Raw genomic sequence first — 12,560 nt, forward strand, 5'->3', positions numbered from 1 at the left:
TGACACCCGATCCAATTTATTTGTCAAAATATGATACTCAATCCAATATCACAGTCCACCACGAATATTCACATACTTGAACAATTAAGTTATCAGGCTTATTGCATCTAATTGTTCTCAAACAGTCATTTCATTAGTTTTATTCTATCTTTCCCACCATTAACAATATTTCATCAAACCTTCTTTATTTAAGGCATCACTTTTGGGTAGAGCAAGTTCAAAATTATGGATTTCACAGTCTTGAAATTGTAAACCCATCACAACAACATATCAATCATCCAACCACAACAACTAAATGCATGGTAAACATCACCGCATTACTCAATCACTATTAAGGGTCTCTCTATTATATATACAAAACCATAACCTATAGTCATAGATAATCAAATAGGTTCATTGCATGAGATCTATCAATAATAAGTCATTCACATTCACCCTTTTATTTCATGATTCGCATTACTCAACTAATTTACAAGGAATAATCAGGATAAACACACAATTATCGGTATAATTACATTTGTTTATATACATCAATAACTCATAGCTCACAGGTCTCACGATCTTCTAAAAACCCAGCAATAGTCTACATTTAATCCTGCAAGGGTCATTGTCCTTCTAAACAGTTTTCACCAAGGTTAACATTCAAAGATTACAACTTTATCACTAGTCATATAATAATCATGACCCACATCATACATTCCCAGTCTAAACAACAATTGACAATCATTTAACCATGTAGACTCGGTGCCCGAAGGCCTAGGCATAAAATCTCCTGTCAATCTATATTATAATAAGCAATGAAAACAAATTTATAACTATTCAACTGAGAAAACCTAGCCTACCTAGGTGCCAAGAAATTTTAGAAGGATTATAGTACGATCCTTGACTTTCGAAAGGAGAAACTATGGAGAAGAGCCTGAAATCCATGAGTTATAGACTTTCTTGCACTAGAATTCCCTTCTCTCCAAGCCTAGAGCAGCTCTTTGGGGGGTTTCTAGGGTAACTCCCATATATTTTGGAACTTAGGGGAAGAAAGAGATAGTAAAAATATGCCCTTAATGAATTCTGGACCATCAGATCCAACAACAACAGCCTAAATCCCGCTTCTGTTGCTCAGTCTGGATAGTGTTCAGTAAAAGGATCATAACTTTTTACTCCTGACTCTGAATGATGCAAACTTGGTGGAGTTATAAAGAAAACTTAAATACCTTTAAGTTGATAGTAATGGGCCACCTAATTCATTATAGTCTGAGACATATGGTCATTTGAGTTGACCTTAGTTTAAATTCAAGTCCAAAACTAAATCGGAAAGGTACTTTTAACTTAACTTTGAGATAGAAGCATAGTACGACCGTAATTCAAAGTTAATTCACTCGCATATCAAGAAATTGGTCCTAACCTTATGACGAATGATATTTGTATACCTTTAGTGTAGATATTTTTAATAACGACAGAATAGGTCGTTACAATAGATACTAATATACCCATTGTTCTTCCTTGAACGATATTATGGAGCAGAGGACACCATCCGATCTAAGAGTTTTCGAAACTAATGATAAGACACCATTACTACTTAGGAAAATCACATCCCGAACTAACCTCTTTTTCGTCAAATGTTATATACAAAGTTCTACTAACCCGAATTCCATTTTGAAAGTTTTGATGGGATACTATGTCCCTCACATATCATGATACCCCTTAATTTTCTCAAACATTTTACCTCGAGACACCAATTATCTATAAATCACACAACACATAAATGTCATTGGAATCTATCTTAGCCTAAATTCTTATCTACACTCATACTAGGGGAAATTTTACCCAGCACTTACACCCTAACCAGTGCTATAACGAGCACATCACCCCCACTCAATGATCAGAAGCCACAAGATATTATCGTGACAAACAGGAGGGATATGACTAAATAAGAAATTATTTACTGACCCGACTCCCTCAATTGACCCTACTACTAAGGATCATTGATCATGAACAATCCAACCTATGTCAGATTCTATATCCTTTCCAAGACTACAACCAACCAATGATCATTCTCATAAAATAAGCCTACGTGTAATGCGTAACACTACTCATTCAAATACGGATTATGTTGTCAAATACTACGTGAGTGACTATTCCCATTAATGGTCAACCAAAATTTCACCAATACCCAAAAATTTAGTCCCACCACAATATCACTACAACGTAAATAGTTACTCAACCAAGGGTAAAACTTACAAAGTCAACAAGGTCTAATGTTCGAATATTAATATAGGTTACCTCAATCAGGAAACATTACCCCATTAAACCAATAACCCATATGCCCATTATGAAATAGGTTCTAAAAACACTAGACAATCATGATCAGTCACACACTTAACCATACAACAGACCCCTGATCATTTGTCTAACTTAACAACCACCAGTTCTCTATTACTATGCACTGGTCTGAAAGTGAGAATTAACCATTACCCATCCCAAAGTCGAGCAGTGAAATAGGGTAAAAATAGGGGACACAAGCCCGAGATTCTATATCTCTCTATCCCGTTATGGTAGAAAAATTCTCGATCTAGTGTTACCACTATAGAGGGATCATCTCGCCCTGGCGGCTCTGATGGGATCAGTCTCTCGAGAAAGATTTACTAAAGGTTTTTCTCTCTTCTTCCTTGCTCCTTGAGATTACTATTTACTTCCAAGGTCAAAATTACGCCAGATATCAACTTTATCTTAGATATGCTCAGCAGAGGCCACCCAAAAATCGAACCCAGCAGTATACACACAAGAACTTCTCCCTATTACCTTAGCATAAACAAGTATGCACACCACATTGATTTATCCATCACCCACATTAGACCAATAACATCAGGATAAATATACGCACAGTCTAGAAATAACTTGTAACATTGAGTTCGCATAAACTCAATCCAACAGTTAAAATAATTATGATAGATATAAACATAATTTAGCAACACATTATTTTAAACCAGTTATGAAACACGTTAAGGAAATCTTTCATAACTATCATTCTGGTATTATGCAACAATAACTCTTTTTCTATTCTCGACTGTCCTAAAACCAAAGTTGCTCTACAATCATGATTTATTCTTTTTCCTTACCATTTTTACCATCAGTAAGTCCATGCACAATTAAAAGTTACATTCCCTTACATAAGTATATCATTTAACACGTCAGAAATTCATTCATTAATGACCTTGTGGTTTATTATTAGATCATTGCACATAACCAATTTATGACTTTCTTTCTGTCCACAAAGTTTACAGAAACCTAAGCAACCATATCTCACATAATTTCAAACATTCAGGCAAGTACCTTCACACACTGGCACGTATTTTAGGCAACACAATGCACATAATTAAATCATATCATTCAGGTAATTACACTTCACACTTTGATGGTTATACAGGAAATATTATGCATATAATCATAATTTCAAGATACATCACACAAGCAAGTCAAAGTTATTAACTTAATTCTCCTTATTGATGACATTCCATATATTTACTCAGCCTCTAAGGCCAGATACCAATTAGAATCTTCTCGATTCTAATTTCTCTTGCTAGTGTCCCTTCAGCCATGATAACGGCATCAAGTTTACTTCACTAAGATACCAATAGGAATCTGGAGATACCAATTGAACTCAACCTATACCACAAGCGATAAACTGTACAAAAAAAGAGAAGAAATGGAATGGCTTCCTAGAATGCTTCATAGTTTCATGAAGATTAGATGTGGACGACAACACGCCAATTCACAGGAGTCTATTCCATACTTGCTCTTGTACTTGGAGACCGGTAACCTGTGCTCTGAGACCAACTTTGTCATGATTCAACTCACTAAGCCATGTGAGCACCTATTCTAACACCTAGATAGGAGAACCCTTACAAAAATATCATCCTGAAGTTTAACAATACAAAAATAACAGCCTAAAAAGTCAAGAATACACCATAATTGAATTTAAAAACTCTAATATTTATTACAAGAAACATTCTAACACCCCCAAGAATACTAGACTAAACAGGTACATGAGCTTCTAAGAGTACAGTATATAAATAGAATAATGACACAACTCCCACCATAAGGAAGGAAGAGTAGAAGTTGTTCGAGAATCATCTTTGTCTTCACCTATGAAACATCACTAACCCTTTCAACCAGACTATGCCAAGTGACATAGCAAGAGTAGTATCAGTACAAACAATATGTACTGGTAGACATCATTGGTCAACTCGATACCCATCGCATAATATAAAAAAATCAACAATAAGAAGCATACCCCTAAGGAAATACACCGGCAACCTTTATGCATAAACTCTTGTCATTCACATTAACCTCATTAAATTAGTTCAAGTCTAACTCTCATTCCTTCTAGTTAGTCTGCTGCCAACTCTAACCCAGATCAAGGCATAGCCCTTTTATCACATAGATGATTTTCCGAACTACGGGGCTTATTAACTTAGTCTAACTAGTCTACTACCTTTAGCTTTCACACCAACACATGTCCCTAGAATAGTTAGGATCTCACTATAAAGAGGGAAACATTTAGGTTGGTAAGGCTCATATTCTAACCGCACTGGCATTCCTCCCGCTAGAGTGACCTGCCCGGAGGCAAAAACTCCAAATTTTCTTCAAATCCCCCTTTAACATATGTACCCAAAGAACATCAGCAATATCTAACTTTGAGTCACTAATTTCACTTACCAATGCATCGATTGCTCTCCACTTATGTACCTATGACCTCATGCCTACCATGCGGACAAGCGTAGAAACCATAACATAATCGGAACGGGCATATACATGAACACATTATCCATTTACCAGTTTAGAAAAATATACAGTTTCATAATATAAATCTCAAATAAAACATTCAACATGGTAACACTTGGACCTTCGGTCCTTTCATGTCAATGGTTACACAAGATGCGCATGTTCAATTATAATCAAGTCAGTTTTTCTATCATCACACATATAGTAAAAGATCATTCACAAATGATAGACACATGATGTTTCTCTTATGGAACCCATACTCAAACTGCTAGTATGTCGGCATAACACCTGATCGAATAGTTAATATATATCGGAACATCACACCCAATCTAATAACTGCATCGGAATGCAACACCTGATCTAATATATGTATCATAATGTGACACCCGATCCAATATATTTATCATAATGCGATACTCGATCTAATATCACAATAATAATGCACAATCACAGTCCAAAATGAATATTCAAATACTTGCACTATCAAGTTATCAGGATCATTGCATCTAATTGTTCTCAAATAGTCATTTCATTAGTTTTATTCTATCTTTCCCACCATTAACAATATTTCATCAAGCCTTCTTTATTTAAGGCATCACTTTTAGGGTAGAGCAAGTTCAAGATTATGGATTTCACAGTACTAGAATTGTGGACCCATCACAACAACATATCAATCATCCAACCACAAAAACTAAATGCATGGTAAACATCATAGCATTACTCAGTCACTATTAAGAGTCTCTCTATTATATATACAAAACCATAACCTATAGCCATAGATAATCAAATAGGTTCATTGCATGAGATCTACCAACTTTAAGTCATTCACATTCACTCTTTTGTTTCATGATTCACATTAATCAAGTAATTCACAAGGAATAATCAGCATAAACACACCCAATTATCGGTATAACCACATTCCTTTATATATATCAATAACTCATAGCTCACAGGTCTCACGATCTCCTAACAACCCAGCAATAGTCTACATTTAATCCCGTAAGGGTCATTGTCCTTCTAAATAGTTTTCACCAAGGTTAACATTCAAAGATTATAAGTTTATCACTAGTCATATAATAATCATGACCCACATCATATATTCCCACTCTAAACAATAATTGACAATCATTTAACCATCCATACTTTATGCCTGAAGGTCTAGGCATGAAATCTTTCATCAATCTATATTATATTAAGCAATGGAAATAAATTTATAACTACTCAACTGAGAAAACCTAGCCTACATGGGCGCCAAGCAATTCTAGAAAGATTATAGTATGATCCTTGACTTTGGGAAGGAAAAACTATGGAGACAAACTTGAAATCCATGAGTTGTAGCCTTCGTTGCGCTGACATTCCCTTCTTCCCTTCTTTCTAAACCTAGAGCAGCTCTTTAGGAGGTTTCTAGGATAACCCTTATCTATTTTGGCACTTAGAGGAAGAAGGAGATAATAAAAATATATCCTTAATGAATTCAGGCCCATCGGATCCCACTATAGCGGCCTAGATCCTGCTCTGGCAGCTCAATCCAGACAGTGTTCAGTAAAAGGGTTATAACTTTTTACTCTGAACTCTGAATGATGTATACTTTGTGGAGTTGGCAATAAGACTAAAATACCTTTAATGTGATAGTTCATGGGCTACCAAATTCATTATAGGCTGAGATATATGGCCATTTGAAGTTGACCTTAGTTTAAATTCAAATCCAAAACTAAATCGGAAAGGCATTTTTAACTTAACTTTGAGATAGGAGCATAGTACGAACTTAAATAGCTAATTCACTCGCATATCAAGGAATTGGACTTGACCTTATGACGAATAAGATTCATATACCTTTACTGCAGATATTTTTAATAATGACAGAATAGGTCGTTACACACTCATAATGATATTCTCAGATGGAGAATTTCTATTGGACGTATTAGTTTAGGAGATAGAGTGAAGCCTTCCTATTGGCTAATGTATTACATTTATTGCCTATTAATAGTAGTCTTGACATACATGTATAGGGTTGGATTATGAACAATACAAAAGAAATATACTCATATTGGTGCTCCATACTTTCTATAGTATATTAAGTGTTAACTCTCAAACATTTCCATATTCATTTGCCTTCGAATATGATATGGATAGACCGTGTTAGCAAACATTATAGAATTCACCTATATCATAAGTAAATTACTAGACAAAAATACATTTATAAGAATAAAAAGGTAACACTCATCTTGTTCCATTGCAATAACTTATTTGAAGAACTTGATCTTCTAAGCCTTGAAGGCTGCTTTGTAGTGTTCTTTTTCTGGGATGGAGAGAAAGAGAAAATCATTATGTTTTGGTTTAGGCGCCATATTTGTTTAAGGATTCTAAGGTGCCTTTTCACGTTGAAAGGGTACCTTTTTCAATAAGTCTCTATCACACTTAAGAAAAGGTCTATGGGTTTTCAAGTAATAAGACATAGACTCCTTACACATATACCCAACATGCCTCTACATGACTACGTAGACGGTGACTAGGACATGTTCCTAGCTCACCATCAAGAAAGTATGGACATAACATGAAATAGTCTCAAAACAACATCATAGTCTAGAAATGAAAATAAGAGGAAAGAATGACTCGATTTGCCCTCGAAGCATGAGGACTCACCAAACAATCTTCAAATGGATCACTGACTAGCCACAAGAATAAGATGGAGCGTTTGTCCCTAGATTGTGATATAATATAGGCAATGAAGTATGCGTTAGTACATTTGAATGTACTAAATATGTAGGAAATATAATAAAACCATGTTGTGAAAATGATCATTTCAAATAGCATGATAAAGAAGTAGTAGAATCATAGTAGACATAGGAAAGATCAATGTACAATAAACCATAAGAGTATCATATAAAAGTAAAGAATAGGAGTAGCCTTGTAAAACATCATAAGGACCATACATATGTGGGAGATAACCATATCCGACAATAAGACCATTCAAGCTATTACATGGATTCAGATGATCCCCATATCGAGAAGGGGGGGCTACTTGCCAAGGTAGTCTTTGTATCATTAACATGTGCAATATGTGGATCCACTAGCTAGGTCATAAAGGTAAACCTACATTGGAAACTTAGTTAAGGGACTAGAGATTGTCATTAAGGACCCCTTGGGTCGAGTCCCCACCTCAAAGTCCTCTCGGTGCTAAGTCAACATTCCACAGAATACATATCATATCATAATCATAAATCATACTTGTCATAAATCATAAGTTTTTCATAATCATACTTCATAAAATTTGTTCATAGGAATAACTCATTACCATGTGATTCGTGTATGTGGGTGTAGGCCTTCCATCATTACGAATTCTTTTCATAGAAACATCATTAGAATCTTAAGTCACCCTCTTACATAAAGCTTGCTTGAATACTTGACATTCCATCATCATGACTTATACTTGAAATTAAGGTGAAAACATGAATGCATGATAAATTGACTTAGAAATCATGAAATTGACTTGAAAACATGCATGATCATATACTTCATACCCACCCATACATTCATGAAAATAATATCAATTGGATGTATAATTGAAAATATCCATAATCCATACCATGAACCCTAAAGATTAATGTAGTAAAATTCATAGAAAACTCTTTAAATCCATGCAATAATCATCAATTTATATGAAATAGGATCATAATCATAATTGGAATTAATAATTCATGAGATTAAAATAGAGATCATAAAACCCATAAAAATACATACTTGAATTTATCAAAGAGATGGGAATTTATTGGGCTCCATGGGTGGAAAGTGCCCTTAGATGAAATACACACATACCTTGAATGAGAAGATCAAAGAAACTTAAAAAAATTGAGACTTGAGAGAATTCCTTGAAGGTCTTCAATGGAGTTTTTGAGAGCTTATATAAAGAGAAATTATTTGAATAGCTGAATTGTGGCGGAATGAAGAACAACAGGGGTTTAGGTTAGTTTATAGAGTCAAATTAGGTCCTAAAAACTCCTAGTTTCATTGACTAATAGGTAGGAAAAATTTTAAAGTGTCCCCACTTAAAATATGAATTTGGACAGAAAACCATATCCAGGTCCGCGATGCAAACTTGTTCCCTGCTAGGCCAATTTTGAGGGAATGAGATTTTGACCAGATTTTGACTTGGAAGAAATTGCATAGTGGAGGAGCAGGTCTGCAATGCGAACCTGTCGGCACCTTACAGGAAGTTCAATTTCTTGTAAAAATTCTATTTTCTGAAATACGTGACCTAAAAATCCATTGAGGCCATTTTTATAATGCTTAACCTTATTATATCATATTCCATCCTTCAAACATATGAGATATTACCGAATCACAACACATATTATGGAGGCAAAAATCAACTCAACATATACAAAATGGTTCAAAGTTCTCAAAACTCAATCAAAACACGACATACACGCTTATATAGAAAGTAGTGGGAAGGAGTACATTTAAAATAAGTGTACACCCTTTTAAAAAGCATTTCATTTACTCAAAATGTGATCAAACCCCCAACTTAACCCCTCATGTGAGTATTACAAGTCAAATAGTAGTACAAGTTTCTCTATCGGGCAATTTATGCATCACATGATCTCAAAGAAAATAAAATAACAAATAAGGCCCTCACACAGTCTAATCCGCACAAAATAAGACCTCACACCAAAAACACAATATAATCAAGCCCCCACACGGATATTACAATGTGATCAATAATCCCGAATCATATTACAATTTCATACCAAAGCCTACAATATAAGAATGATCAATTATCCAATCCAGTCGCAAAGAAGGATAGCCAAACCTACCTCAAAGGCCAAAAACTTAACCCGAACACTCTACAAGAGTTTTAACCTCAAATACCAAGTCCAAAATGATCCCCAACAACCAATAATGGAAAGATTTCATCAAAAGGAGTTTAGTTATACCTATATTGCAAGGTTTACGAACTAAGGTCAAAATCATCCAAAAATCACCATGAAAATAAAAAGGGTAAAACTAGAAATTTTATTCAAAATTCAAATTCAACACATATGGACAAATTTATGGTTGAAACCCCCATTAAAATCAAGCAAGAAAAGGATTTGAAATCATGAAATTACCAATTTTTCAACTTAGGGGGAAAAGCCCAAAACCCACATTCAAATCTTGATTTTTAAATGTTTTTGGAAGATGAAATTTTTAGGAAATGATTTTAAAATGGTAAAGGGACTTACTCCAACAAATTTCCTCAAAAGATTGCTTCAAAAATCACCTCTTCTAAACTCCAATTGAGTAACAATGGTGGAAATGAGAACAATGTGTTAACTCCCGACTAAATAGTTTCAGGCCTAAATAACCCTTCTCAATCACGGGCCACCAGAGATGAACTGTAACACCCTAAATATTTCTACACCAAGACCCAAACCATTCTTCATATGCGTATAGGATCAAACTCGATGACTTCTAATTGTATATATGAGTTAGGATCAATTTCTAAGTATTTGAAGTGTATTAGATGTGTTTTAGGGTCATAAGGGATCTCTAACACCAAGTTGAGTCCAAAGAATTTCTATCGGCTAAGTTTTCGAATGAGTCAGTATAAGGGTCAACTTCAAACTACCATATTTCCCAGAATATAATGAATTGGTTGGCCCAAGAACTACCAAATTAAAGGTCTTTGAGTCCTCTTTACAACTCCACTGAGTTTTCCTCATTCCGAGTTCGGAGTCAAAAGTTATGATCATTTTACCAAAGACTACCGCTGCAGAAGTTTTGGGCTTGGAGCGGCACGCCACCAGAGCGCCTGAAACTAGCTGCAGTAGTTTGGGTGATGGTGCGGTGCACCACCATTGTGCCAGCAGGTTTTTGAGCCCATTTTCCAGATTTTTCTTATAAAGGGTATTTTGGATAATTACCTAAACAAATATATACGAACTTGGACGTGTTTGGGGGTCATTTTTTAGTCTTTCACCTCCCCAAAACCCTAAACTTCATCTTCCTCTCTCTCAAATCATCCCCTCTAATTTTTCTCTCAAACTCAAAGAATTCAAGGTTCCTCATTGAAGACCAAGAATCAAGCTTTCTTCAAGTTCCTCTCTAAGGTATGTGGGTTTTCATCCATGGGTTCTTCCACCTAGGGAGCCCAAATATTTTCTCAACTTAGTATTTCAATTTTAAATAATGAAATCCTATGGGATTTTACATGATGGTTCCAAATGCATAGATTATGTTATATTTTAAGTTTATTTACTCATATTGATATATATATATATTTTGACTCTCAATTTCAAGTGATGAGTTTTTTTATGAATTTTCATACTACGATTCCAAATGCATAGATTCTTGAATATTTTAAGTTTATTTACCTATATTGACTTATGTTGATTCTTATTTACATTAAATGGATGTTTTATCAAGGTTCTTATATAAAGGTTTGAAAGGTAATTTTAAAGTGCATATGGTGGGTTGTTTTGTTTTTAAGATGTTTGATTTGATGCATTTATATCACTCTCATGCATGCAAGTACTCTTTAAATGTATTAGAAGGTCTTTATGAAATGAACCCACCTAGGTTCTTATGACAAAGCAAAGTTGAAATGAAGTTTAACTCCAATGAATGTCATGAAGTAAATGTTTATGAAGGGGAGTCTTTATGAAATGATTGATTAATGAAAGGGCTTCTTAGCCAAAGTAAGGTTTCAATGTGAAATGACAATTCTCACATTGAATCAAATGAAATGTTTAAGGTTATGATATGACATGTATGACATCCCTATAGGCCATCAATGCTTTTGAATATTTTTCCAAAATGGAAGGTCCAATTAGCATGGTATCCGAAATACCATCACTGATTGTGGACCTAATTTTCTTATAAATCAAGATTCATTAGTAGAACGGTAAATAGGGCATGGTAGTCATGATGATATTATAAACCAAAGATTTTAATGAGTTATTCCACCGATTGATGTTTTAAATGTTAAAGTTGCTATATTGATGTTCAAACGTTATTCCGTGGGATTTGACCTAGCACTGAATGTAGCATGTAGATGGAGACTCGACCTAAGGGGTTCTTAAGTAAAGTCTTATGTTGCATTAATTATGTGCCACCATAGGAGCCCTTGTCGGCTAGGCCTTTGTAGCCACCAAATGTTAAATAATTGAATGTAATCTGAATGGAGTTCTACCCGGCAAGTAGTCTCCCCGTGCCAACGTAGGGGCTTATGTTGGATTCCATGTAATAGCTCGCATGGTCTTAAATGTCGGTTATGGTCACTTCCCCATAAAATGAATATTTTAAGTTTTCATATGATGATGCTTAATGCATGCATTCACTTATGCATATTTCTTACTAATGTCTCTCTTATGTTCTTCATTTCATAGAATTCTCACATACTTAGTACATTCAAAGTATTAACGCATACTTTTGCCTACATGATATCACCATGTAGGAACCGACGTCGCTCTTCAACCTCCTCCACGTGGCTATCTTGAATTAGTTTGAAGATTGCTTGTGGTGAGTTCCCATGGTTTGGGAACAACATCCTTTTTATTCTAAGCTTATGTTATGTAGAACATAAAGACTTTTATTAAGTCATTTCTTGACACTTATTTTGAGGGTGAGCTAAGGACATGTCTTAGCCCCCGCCAAGTCGTTAATGTAGAAGGTATGGTTGGACATAGAAAAATATGTTATGTTTTCTTTGAGTCTTATTACCTCCGGGTATGTCATTCGATGTGTCACGTCTAGGCCCTAGGCTTGGGTCGTGACACGAACCCAGGATTTGAAGACGAAGG

Source organism: Solanum dulcamara, chromosome 7 (assembly GCF_947179165.1).
Source record: "Solanum dulcamara chromosome 7, daSolDulc1.2, whole genome shotgun sequence".
Lineage (NCBI taxonomy): Eukaryota > Viridiplantae > Streptophyta > Magnoliopsida > Solanales > Solanaceae > Solanum > Solanum dulcamara.